Genomic DNA, 13552 nt, shown 5'->3' with positions numbered 1-13552 from the left:
AAACTTTCCAGGATAAAACAGAACAATAGACAAAGCAACAAACAAGCAAGCCTACTACTATACCCTTTGGTATGTAAAATATTAAAATTAGAAATTAAAATATTTTTGAAATATATGAAAAACATACTGTATATTCCAATGAAATAGGTGTTATTTCAGCTACAATACTTCCAATATAAATATGATTAAAAATGATGGGTAAAATTTCCAGTTGATGTAACATTTGATGAAATAGACTAAGTGAAATCTTAGTAATAAGAATAAATACTGAACAAAAAGCTAATATAACTATGATTCAGAAAAAGTAATCATTTTATTGGAATCTGTGCTCAACAAAGTTTATGTACATCAAAGAAAAATTTAATTTTTACCTATGCCTCCTTTTTTAAAAAAGATATTTTAGAACATATATTATAACCACCCTATCTTCATGTTGGGTGTGCACTATAAATAACATATTAAATCTTTTGGAGGTAAAATAATTCAATCTTTAGGCCAAAGAGAGAATAGATTTCTTCTAAACATTATAAGGAGGAATCATTTTTTTTCCAGTATTCTAACACTGAAAGCTATACACTGCTCATTGCTGTATTCATAACATATAATTTATGAAACATATATGACTTCTTCTCACTCTTCCCATAGTCCACATGCCTTCCCTGTGAAATCTGTTTACCCCTTATATTTTTTTTTCACTCTGCAATATTGTCTTTATAAAATATTTCAGCGTGTTTGTACCAACTATTCTTTTGGTATTCATTGTCCTCTCCTCTTCTCTAATTAGAAAGAATTCTCTTTTAAAAATCAGTCCAAATGTAACCCTCAATGTAACCCTCTGTTTTTTAATATGCTGTCCAGGTTTGTCATAGCTTTTCTTCTAAAGAGCAAGTATCTTTTAATTTCATGTCTGCAGTCACCATTTGCAGTGATTTTGGAGCCCAAGAAAATAAGATCTCCCACTGCTTCCACTTTTTCCCATTCTATTTGTCATGAGGTAATGGGACCAGATATCATGCTCTTAGTTTTTTGAATGTTGAGTTTTAAGCCAGCTTTTTCACTCTCCTCTTTCACCTTCATCAAGAGACTCTTCAGTTCCTCTTCACTTTCTGCCATTAGTCTGCATATCTGAAGTTGTTCATATTTCTCCCAGCAACCTTGACTCTAGCCTGTGATTCATCCAGCCTGACACTTCACATGATTTACTCTGTGTATAAGTTAAATAAACTGGGTGACAATGTACAGCCCTGTCTTACTTCTTAGGCAGTTTTGAACTAGTCCCTTGTTCCATGTCCAGTTTTAACTGTTGCTTCTTGACCCGCATACAGGTTTCTCAGGAGACAGATTAAATGATCTGACATTCCCATCTTTAAGAATTTCCCACAGTTTGTTGTGATCTACAAAGGCAAAGGCTTTAGCATAGTCCATAAAGCAGAAGTAGATGTTTTTCTGGAATTCCCTTACTTTTTCTATGATCCCAGAAAATGTTGACAATTTGATCTCCGATTTTTCTGACTTTTCTAAATCCACCTTGTACATCTGAAAGTTCTTGGTTCATGTACTCCTAGCTTAGAGGATTTTGACCATAACCTTACCAGAATGCAAAATGACCATAACTGAACAATAGTTTGAGCATTTTTCTGCATTGCCTTTCTTTGGGATTGGAATGAACACTGACGTTTTCCAGTCCTGTGACCACTGCTGAGTTTTCCAAATTTGCTACTGACATACTGTGTGTGTATGTTAGTCGCTCAGTCGTGTCCGACTCTGCGATCCCGTGGACTGTATGTAGCCTGCCAGCCTCCTCCGTCCGTGGGATTCTCCAGGCAAGAATACTGGAGTGGGTTGCCATGCCCTTCTCCCAGTGAGTGCAGCACTTTAACAGCGTCATCTTTTAGGATTTTAAACAGTTCAGTTAGAATTCCATCACCTCCATGAACTTTGTTTGTAGAAATGCTTCTGAAGCACGACTTGACTTTCCACTCCAGGATGTCTGGTTCTAGGTGAGTGATCCGGGTGATCTAGGTGGTTATCCAGATAATTAAGATCTTTTTTGCATCATTTTGTGTATTCTTGTTATCTCTTCTTAATCTTTTCTACCTCTGTTGTGTCTTTACCATTTCTGCCCTTTATTGTGACCATCCTTGTATGAAATATTCCCTTGATATCTCCAACTTTCTTGAAGAGATCTCTAGTCTTTCCCATTCTACTGTTTTCCTGTCCTTCTTTGCATTATTCATTTAAGAAGGCTTTCATATCTCTCCTTGCTCTTCTCTGGAACTCTACATTCAGTTGGGTATATCTTTCTCTTTCTCCCTTGCTTTTCACTTCTCTTCTTTCCTCAGCTTTTTTAAGGGCTTCCTCAGACAATCATTTTCCTTCTTGCATTTCTTTTTCCTCAGGATGGTTTTGGTCACTGCCTCTTGTACAATGTTATGAACCTCTATCCATAGCTCTTCAGGCACTCTGTCTGCCAGATCTAATTCCTTGAACCTATTCAGCACCACCATAATGACAAGAGATTTGATTTAGGTCACACCTGAATGGCTTAGTATTTTTCCCTACTTTCTTCAGTTCAAGCCTGAGCTTTGCAATAAGGAGCTGATCATCTAAGCCAGAGTCAAGCACCAGATTTTGTTTGTGCTGACCATATAGAGCTTCTCCATCTTCGGCTGCAAAGAATATAATCAACCTGATTTCAGTACTTTTGGTGATGTCCATGTGTAAAGCTGCTCTTGTGTTGTTGGAAAGGGGTGTTTGCTATGACCAGCGCATTCTCTTGGCAAAACTCTGTTGGTCTTTTCTCTGCTTCATTTTGTACTTCAGGCCAAACTTGCCTGTTATTTCAGGTATGTCTTGACTTCCTACTTTTGCATTCCAATCCCCTATGACAAAAAGAACATGTATTTTTGGTGTTAGTTCTAGAAGGTCTTTGTAGGTCTTCATAGATCCATGTAACCAACTTCAGCTTCTTCAGCGTCACTGGTTGAGGTATAGACTTAGATTACTGTGATGTTGTATGGCTCGCCTTAGAAATGAACCAAGATCATTCTGTCATTTTAAGATTGCATCCAAGTACTCATTTTGGACTGTTCTGTTGACTATGAGGGCTATTCCATTTCTTTAAAGTTATTCTTGCCCACAAGTAGTGGATTTAATAGTCAACTGAATTAAATTCACTGATCCCCATCCATTCTAGTTCATTGATTCCTAGGATGTTGATGTTCATTCTTGCCATCTCCTGCTTGGCTATGTCCAATTTACCTTGATTCATGGAGCTAATATTCTAAGTTCCTATATAATATTGTTCTTTACCGCAGTGGTCTTTACTTTCACCACCAGACATATCCACAACTGAACATCATATCCAGTTTTGCCCAGCTGCTTCATTCTGAAAGGTTGTTGCTGAGCCATGAAAGATGCCAGGATCTTGGCTTTCAAAGGGGAAGAATTCAATCTGGGGCCAGTGATGAGGCTTGATCACTCAGAGCTTTTGTGTAAAAAAGTTGTATTAAAGTATAAGAGAGATAGAGAAAGCTTCTGACAGAGATCAGAAGGGGGCAGAAAGAGTGTGCCGAAAGGGAATGTCTAAAAACTCAGAGAATGGCACCAGCCCCCTCACCCACAACATGCACTTTGAGGGAGCATTGGCACAAGGTGAGTTGTCCCAGGCCATAAAATGATTGACATGAATCTTGAAGAAAGGCAGGTTTCCAAGCAAATACAGTCTCATTAACATAACTTGAGAGAACGTTTGCATGAGTAAAACATACTGGTTTGTCAAGTCAGTTCTGAGTCTTAGGTAAACTGACTTGAAGACAGAGTCTAGAGTATATTCATTAACGTAGCTTAAGACAAACTTTTCTATAAGAAAAATGCATTGGTTAACTCAAGGTTTGAGAAAAGTTAAGTTTAGGTGGAACCAAGTGCCATCATGGCAACACAGAATTTTAAAAGAAACCTCTGTTTAAGCTTGTATAGAGAAGGGGGAAAAAATCTTAACACTTGTAGCTTGTTTCCTCCTGCCACTTAAGAGAGCGATAAAAAACTCCTGACACTTGCAGCCTATTTCCTCCATTTGGAGACCCCTGGCCTTCCTGACTGTTACCCTCTCAGTGCTTTCTGGGGCCAGCCCTCTGCTCTTCCCCAGTAGCATATTGGACACCTGACCTGGAGGGCTCATCTTCAAGTGTCATATCTTTTTGCTTTTTCATACTGTTCATAGGGTTCTTTCTCAAGGCAAGAATGCTGGAGTGTTTTGCATTCTCTCTTCCAGTGGACCACATTTTGTCAGAATGCTTCACTATGACCCGTCCATCTTTGGTGGCCATGCAAGGCATGGCTCATAGTTTCACTGAATTATACAAGCTCCTTCATTACAAGACTATGATCCATGAGATTTTCCTATTAATAGATTTTCACATGAATGGAATCATATGGTATGCAGTTTTTTGTGGCTTTCTTTTTTCATGTAGCATCATATATCATGATTGATCTATGTGTCAGTATGTACTTTCTTATGGCAAAATAATATGTATTGATATACTATGCTTTATCCACTTTCAGATAATGAACACTTCCATTGTTTCTACCTTCTGGCTTGTATGAATAATGCTTCTAAAGCATTGGTGTACAAATTACTTAATATGTGTGAATATATGTCTTCACCTTTCTTGGGTATATACCTAGGGGTGGATTTGCTGAATCATATCATAATTCTATGCTTAAATATTGAGAAACCCCCAGATTATCTGCTGGAATAAGCCAAACTGTTAGGGGAAGCACACTGACCTAAACCGCCCACTCTGGCCAGGCACCATAATGGCTACTTGGATGAGTTGTTTTACAACAGGAGGTCCTGGTAAGGAACACAATAAGCCACCACCAACCAGAAGAGTTCTAGAAAGGTCAAAAGGAGACACCGCATGTCCAACCACCTCCCAGAATCCTTCTCGCTGGCATCCATCTTGGCTGAACAAGGCATGCCCAACCAGGAAGGACTCTAAGTCAGAATGATTGGTAAAGACAACCCAGAAACTAATCCCATCACCACCACTGCCAGAGCCACGTGGCAGAGCTGTTCTCCTGGGTTCCCTTACCCTACTGTCTCTACTCGGGGGCCCTTTCCCAATAAAATCTCTTGCTTTGTCAGCACATGTTTCTCCTCAGAATCCTTGGACAATTCATTTCTGAGTGTTAGACAAGAGCCCAGTTTCAGGCCCTGGAAGGTGTCCCCCTTCCTGCAACAAAACTCCCAAGAGGTAAGTTTCATAAATTTACAAAATTTTGAGATTATGACTTGCTTTATGTTCCTTTCAATTTATGTTTAGGAAATTTTATCAAATTTTTGCTCACTCTAACTGTATATAAAGTGATGTTACAGATTTGCAATATTAATCTACATGAATGAGATAAGTAAGTCATATCATGTTACTTTGCTATAACATATGAAAAAAGGGATCCATTATATAACTTAAATATTTGGAAAGAAAAAAGTCAGATGTTGTGATTTGCAACGCTAAAAGATTTCATCCTTAATTTTCTTAAAGAACAAACTTTTCTGCATGGATTTTCAGGAAAAAAACTAAAAAGTTTTTTTAAGAAATGTTAATTAAATAAGAAAAATTACATACACTTTTATTTACATCTTTTGGCTGCTAAAAACACTGAAAAGGGGGTGAGAAGTAAGGAAATAAAAGCACAGTGTTCTTTGAGTAATCCTTGTTCAGTTGAGTTGCATTTGGCTTAGATCCACTGGAGGGACTGTTTTAGAAATGTACTATATGTCTGAAATTTTATGGCTAGTGTTTAAGGTATGGAATATGTTCCATACTATTTATAATCACAGTGTATCAAACTAATGAATTAAAAGCAGTTTACCAACTAATGGATTAAAAGTAGTTAATGTTGGAACCAGGAACAAAAGTCTTAGCCAAGTTGAAAGAAGTGGATTTAGACATGCCCGAGCAGTGAGGAACAGAGATATCTATCATGTGTTTCTGCCACTTTTTGTGTGGGATACATGGCAGGATGGCTATAGGTCATAATTTATAACAAATGCTAAAGTAGAAAATACTTACTTAATCTTTATAAAAATTTTACATTTAAAGGAAATCATACTTGGCTGGTTACAATATGTTAATAATTTAAATATATTTTATGATACTTTTATAGAGAGAAATATTTTTAAAGTTATTAATTCTTGAATGAAAGAAATTTTAACAAGATAAATATAAACTCTGTCTATGACCAGGAGTCTGTTTGGGGGCACTCTACCTTCAATCACAGCCCAGACTGAGATACATTAATGTAACTGGCCTCATGACCTCCTGATTCTGCTGCTTCCCCATGGGCCAGTGGATAATGCCTTTCATTGTCAGGTAAATTTATTTCTCATTTATTTTTGTTTATTGTAAATAAGAACTTTCCCTAAACGTGAAAAAAAAAAGATATTTCATTTATAGCAATAAATATTCACATGTGAGAGATAATGAACTTTTTTTTTCTAGTTTAAATAAATTGAATAAAATTTTTTAAAAATAAATGAGATAAATGTTTTTGCTATATATATATATATATATATACACACACACACACACACACACAATCTATTGATTTATTTATTTCCGTTGTCCTGGGTCTTCATTACTGCCAGCCTTTTCTCTAGTTGCAGCAGGCAGGGACTACTCTCCAGTCAAGGTGCACAGGCTTCTGACTGACGGCTTCTCTTGTTTGGAGCGCAGGCTCTAGGGCACTTGGGGTTTAGTAGTTGTGGTTTCCAGGCTCTAGAGCATAGGCTCAGCAGTTGTGATGTAAGGGCTTAGTTGTTCTGTGGCATGTGGATCTTCTTGGACCAGGGATTGAACCCGTATTTCTTGCATTGACGGGTGGATTCTTTACCACTGAGCCACCAGAGACACCTGAGATAATGATCACTTGACCAGGCAGACACTAAGCCAGAAATACTTGTGATCTTATATATTTTTTCTGACTTATATCCAAATGACACCCATTGATTTTACTTCTTAATTGTATTTTGAGTATACCATCCAAACTAAGATACTCATCTCCTATCTATGTTACTGAGATACCTTTTGTTTTAATTTTATGTATAACATACATTTGATAAGGAAGAGAGATTAGCCTCCTCTATAAATGTATGATTATATATTTGATACAGGATACATGTATTTTTAAATTTCATTTTGCAAATATATTATAGAATGAATGACCCTTATTAACAGATATTTGATATATTTCCACATATTTTGGTTATTATAAACAAACATGTTTCAATGAACATGCATAGTCTTACACTTTTAGATGCTTGAAGAGAAAAATAAATTGTTGGAAGTGATTTATATATTTTATTCTTTGATTAATATTGACAAAACTATCTCCGAAGATGTTGCATCAATTTGTTCTCCTACCAGTAATGTATGAGGTTGCCTGTTTCCTTTCCTCATTGTTAACAGAAGTTGTAACATTTTTTTTTAATTCTTACCAGTATGAATGGAAAAAATTTACAACTTTAGCTTAATTTTCCATTTCATTTATTACAAGTGAGGTTATATGTCTTTTCACAAGTTTAAAACTGATTTGTTTTTCCTTTTATATGTACTTTTCATGTCACTTTCCCCATTTTCAACCAGGCTTTGAGCTGTTGGGATCTTGCTTTTAGAAAATTTTATATACGAATAAAATTGACTTTTTGGTCATATATGAATATTTGACTTTTGACTTTGTTTTTGGTGTTTTCTTCCCCAATCACTTTATAATTTTTTGTGAAGTCACATTTATACTTTTTGATCTCTTAGGATTCTAGCACTCTCCTTATGGTTGTGTCTGTCTGCACCCAATACAGTATGTGGCCAAAGATGACACTATATACATATTTGTTTGAAAAAATTGCTGAATTAAAGTGTAAAGTTATGTTTTTAAACAACAAATTCAATCTATTTATTTTCAGTTTCTATTAGATCGCAAAGTTTTTAATGAGAAAAACCATTTATTCAAAGTTTTATTCCCCATTTTCCTAATACAGATTAAACTAAAATTAGAATGAAACTATGAAGCAATTTGTACAAACTAATATATTTAAATACTGAAAATTTAATTTTATTTTTAATAATAATATTGTCTATATTTTGTAAACACAACTTATTTGAATTATTTAAGTCTCAGGAGAAAAATATTTGAAATTACTTTAGTATCTGACTAAAAGTTATGACCAACCTAGATAGCATATTAAAAAGCAGAGACATTACTTTGCCAACAAAGTTCTGTCTAGTCAAGGCTATGGTTTTTCCAGTGGTCATGTATGGATGTGAGAGTTGGACTGTGAAGAAAGCTGAGTGCTGAAGAATTGATGCTTTTGATCTGTGGTGTTGGAGAAGACTCTTGAGAGTCCCTTGGACTGCAAGGAGATCCAACCAGTCCATTCTGAAGGAGATCAGCCCTGGGATTTCTTTGGAAGGAATGATGCTCAAGCTGAAACTCCAGTACCTTGGCCACCTCATGCAAAGAGTTGACTCATTGGAAAAGACTCTGATGCTGGGAGGGATTGGGGGCAGGAGGAGAAGGGGGTGACAGAGGATGAGATGGCTGGATGGCATCACTGACTCGATGGACATGAGTTTGAGTGAACTCCGGGAGTTGGTGATGTACAGGGAGGCCTGGCGTGCTGCAATTCATGGGGTCGCAAAGAGTCGGACACGACTGAGCGACTGAACTGAACTGAAAGAACTATTATAACACAATTTACTATGACAATTCATGAATTAAAATTATCCTATTAGATTCATTGAATTAAAGCTACTTTGTTATTAAAGGATTATATCAAGTCATTAACATGTGTTGAACACAGTATTTATTATTTTCTAAAGAATTTAAGATTTTGAAAAGGCATTCATGGGTTACATTAAAATAAAAATAAATTTTGATGCTAAAAAGAATCAATGACCTTGTCATCCATATATTGATTTAATGATACCAATAGTGGATCCTGAGTATGAAATAAATTCAATTATTTGCTCAATAATCTAGTATTTTCTTCATCATTAATTCCTCTCCTTTATTCTTTAGCAATTTCAAAGAACTCAAGATGAAGAAAACTAACATTGACTAAGTATTTTTTTAAAAATTTAAACTTAAAATGCATAAATTATTCTTAATAAATTGTCAATGTACCTTGTACTATATTTAATCCTAGAAGTCATATTTTCAGAATCAGTTGAGAAAGACTTTAGTTTTGTCTTAAGATACAGAAAACATGAAAAAGCACTCCTCCGCATCCTTAAAAATGACAAGTTGGATAATTTGTTGTTCAGTTTCTAAGTCACGTCTGACTCTTTGCGACCCCATAGATTGCAGCACACCAGTCTTCCCTGTCTACTATCTCCTGGAGTTTGTTCAAATTTATCTCCATTAAGTCAGTGATGTTATCTAACCATTTCATCATCTAGCCACACTCTTCTCCTTTTGCCTTCAATCTTTCCGAGCATCAGGGTCTTTTCCAATGATCTGACTCTTCACATCAGGTGGCCAAAGTATTATAGCTTCAGTTTCATCATTTGTCCTACCAATGAATATTCCTTTAGGATTGACTGGTTTGATCTCCTTGCTGTCCAAAAGACCCTCAAGAGTCTTCTCTAGAACCACAGCTTGAAAGCTTCAGCACTCAGCCTTCTTTAGAGTCCAACTTTTACATCCATACATGACTACTAGAAAAATCATAGCTTTGACTATATGGACTTTGTCAGCAAAGTGATGTCTCTGCTTTTAATATGCTGTGTAGGTTTGTCATAGCTTTTCTTCTAAGGAAAAAGTATCTTTTAATTTCATGGCTGCAGTCATCATCTGCAGTTTTGGGGGAGCCCAAGAAAGTAAAATCTGTCACTGTTTTCACTTTTTACCCATCCATTTGCCATGAAGTGATGGAACAAGATGCTGTGATATTAGTTTTTTGAATTTGAGTTTTAAGCCAGCTTTATCATTCTCCTCTTTCACCCTCATCAAGAGACTCTAAAGTTCCTCTTCACTTTCTGTCATTAGAGTGATGCTGTGCTGTGCTTAGTCACTCAGTCATGTCTGACTCTTTGCCACCCCATGGACTGTAACCCACCAGGCTCCTCTGTCCATGGGGATTCTCCAGGCAAGAATACTGGAGCGGGTTGCCATGGCTTCCTCCAAGGGATCTTCTCAACTCAGGGATCAAACCCAGGTCTCCCACATTGCAGGCGGATTCTTCACTGGAGGAGCCACCAGAGAAGCTAAAGAATACTGGGGTGGGTAGCTTATCTGTTCTCCAGGGGATTTTCCTGATCCAGGAATCGAACTGGGATCTCCTGCATTGCAGGTGGATTCTTTACCAGCTGAGCAACTGGGGGAGCTCTAGAGTGTATCATCTGCATATCTAAGGTTGTTGATATTTCTCCTGGAAATCTTAATTCCTTCTTGTGATTCAACCATCCTTACATTTCACATGATGTACTCTGCATAAAAGTTAAATAAGCAAGGTGACAATATACAGCCTTGATGTACTCCTTTTCCAATTTTGAACCAGTCGATTATTTCTTATCTCACTTTAACTGCTTGAACCCAGTAAATTGCTGAGGCCACAGGCAGTCAAATAGTCCAAAGTCTAAGGGAATACAGGTCCCTCCAAACAGAGGCAAGATAAGAGCCCTGGCTCATCTGTAGAAAGCAAGCAAGGAAGGAAGATGGGGTGACAAAAATGTTAGTCATTCAATCGTATCTGAATCTTTGTGACCCTATGGACTGTAGCTTGCCTGGCTCCTGTGTTCATGGGATTCTCCAGACAAGAATACTGGAGTGCATTGCCGTTCCCTTCTCCAGGGGATCTTTCCAACCCAGGGATTGAACACATGTCTCCTGCATTGTAGGTGGATTCTTTACTGTCTGAGCCACCAGGAAAGCCAAAGGGTTGCAAAAATTGTAAGAAAGCTCAGCTAAGAGTTTTGACTGATTTATAAACGTTGAGTGTTGGCTACTATGAAACTACGGAATGCTTCAAGCCAAGTATAAAACTCCTTCAAGAAGTAAGAAGGTTGTACTTAACCTCAGGTTTTATCCATTGCCATTTCCAGGTGCTCTGGAGAAAGATGCGGGTAAGGCGGAGAGATCAGAAATTGTCTTCTGCTCGGTGACGAAAAGCAGCATCCACTGGGCAAAGAATGAAACCTCAGTTGAATTATTATTTCCATCTCTGCTACTGAACATATGCCTTGTGCCGCGCTAATTTTCAACATTCAGCTTTGGTAGCAACCCACTACAGAATATCTACATTTCAAGGTGAAAACTTCTATGCAGTACTCTCCTTAGAATTCTACTAATAAGAAGCTAGAGGAAAGATGGTTAAAAGCAATAAATCTATGTCACCAAAATGTTCATGGAATTTAGCAAAAAATATAATTTTTTCTCTTTTAGCTTTACTCCACCACTGCATCATTTAGAAGTCAGTGTGTAGTTCTCACATCCAAGGTTATTGTAACTCACAGAAAGAACATTCTCAGTGATGAAAATTTCTAACTTGTCAAACACTGAGTTGTTTTATTTCTTATGCAAGTTGTTCTGGCAAGTGTATCTGTGTGAGGCAATATTTACATATTCTTCTGGACCATTGTGGACAAGAAGTTTTCAACTAAAAAACAAAATATAAAATATATCATAAGATATTACACTTTGCAAAAACATGGGACTTTCAAACATAGTCCATCAAAGTTATCATGTGAGATTTTTCAAAAAAAAAAAAAAACAAACCACACAGTATCTGTAAAGCAGTGAAAAATTGTTACTGCTATCAGCCTTATTACACAAGGATATGATAAAAAGTGCTGGTCTGCAAAGAAAATGCCTCAGGCTTCTTAGGGAAAGTAATTCCAATTTAAGCCAGAATTTGCAGAAATGATTGTCTGGTCTCACAACTATACCAAGTATAGCTTTCACATTTCTGGGGGGTTGATTTTTGCATAGTTGAAATTAGTTAGTTGGTTAAATATTATGTGCTATTAAAATTCCCTTGTAAGAAAACAAGCTTTCTACAGTGACTTTCTTCATGATAATTGGCAAGCAAAATAAAATGAAAGCATGGGAATTTTGTGAAATGTCTTCACTCCACCAAGATTAATGTCATGTGTATCACGTAACTTCAGCTCAATTCAGTTCAGTCCAGTCGCTCAGTCGTGTCCGACTCTTTGCGACCCCATGAATCGCAGCATGCCAGGCCTCTCTGTCCATCACCAACTTCCAGAGTTCACTCAGACTCACGTCCATCAAGTCAGTGATGCCATCCATCCATCTCATCTGTCGTCCCCTTCTCCTCCTGCCCTCAATCTTTCCCAGCATCAGGGTCTTTTCAAATGAGTCAGCTCTTTGCATCAGGTGGCCAAAGTATTGGAGTTTCAGCTTCAGCATCATTCCTTTCAAAGAAATCCAAGGGCTGATCTCCTTCAGAATGGACTGGTTGGATCTCCTTGCAGTCCAAGGGACTCTCAAGAGTCTTCTCCAACACCACAGTTCTTACTGACTCTGAAATTTCCAGATGCCACTTTAATTTTTAGGTGTTGCATCAAATTATGAAACTTCAGGACCATCAGTTTTCTTAATGAAATATGGAAGGATTTGCTATTTTAGAAGGATTTGTTTTGGCAGTCTCTTTAAGCAATTAAACTCAACGTCGTCTCCTGCACATACTTTAATGTATTGTTTAATAGGCCTGAGATCACCAGGAGATGAATACAAAGTAATTTGGGAAATTAAAAAAAAAATTGAACGTATGTTCTTTTACACAATAAGGGAAAATAATCATGAGGATGAGAAGCTTCTTTATCAAAATTAGAGGCAACAGATGTATTGGGAAGAAATTGACAGAAAACACCAAATATAACATCAAGTAGAAAAAAAAAATGAGCTAACTATACATTTCATCTCTGTTTACTACAGAAGTAAAACCTAATTTTAAAGAAATGGAAAAATATAGTGAATGCCAAGAGGATTTTTCCATGCGTTATAGCTGTTTGGCATAGACTCTCTCTATATTTATCCAGATGTTATGGGTGGAAATTATGGGGTTTAATTGTAACTGGAAGTGCATTTGAAGTACAGAATAGTAATAAAATGAAAATAGATAACTAAATTTGAAAAAAAATCTATTTTGCTCTTAAAGGAATTTAGGATCACATTGTCTTATAAATGTTGTTATAAAAGGCATTGGAGATAAAGACACAAACACAACATTGCTTTCCTTCTAAAGTTCACACAAAATGAAATGATGCTACAGGGAAATTTCCTAAGTACACGTTTGATGAAAAGCATTCAATGATCTCTAAAAGATGCATTTTAATAATACATATTTTTAAAAGCATCTTCTGACTGGGCTCTGGTGAAGATTTCTTCTATAGGAAGCAGTTGCGCGAGACTAGACCCCAGTGGGTAAGAGCATGTGCTCTGGATCACACAGACCAAGGTTAAAACCCAGTTCCACCCTGTGTGAACTGTGTGACTAGCCTTTCAAATCTCAATTTTCTTATCTGCA

The sequence above is a fragment of the Bos javanicus genome, chromosome 2, assembly GCF_032452875.1.
Source record: "Bos javanicus breed banteng chromosome 2, ARS-OSU_banteng_1.0, whole genome shotgun sequence".
NCBI classification, from domain to species: domain Eukaryota; kingdom Metazoa; phylum Chordata; class Mammalia; order Artiodactyla; family Bovidae; genus Bos; species Bos javanicus.
Note: the sequence above shows the minus strand (reverse complement) of the source record.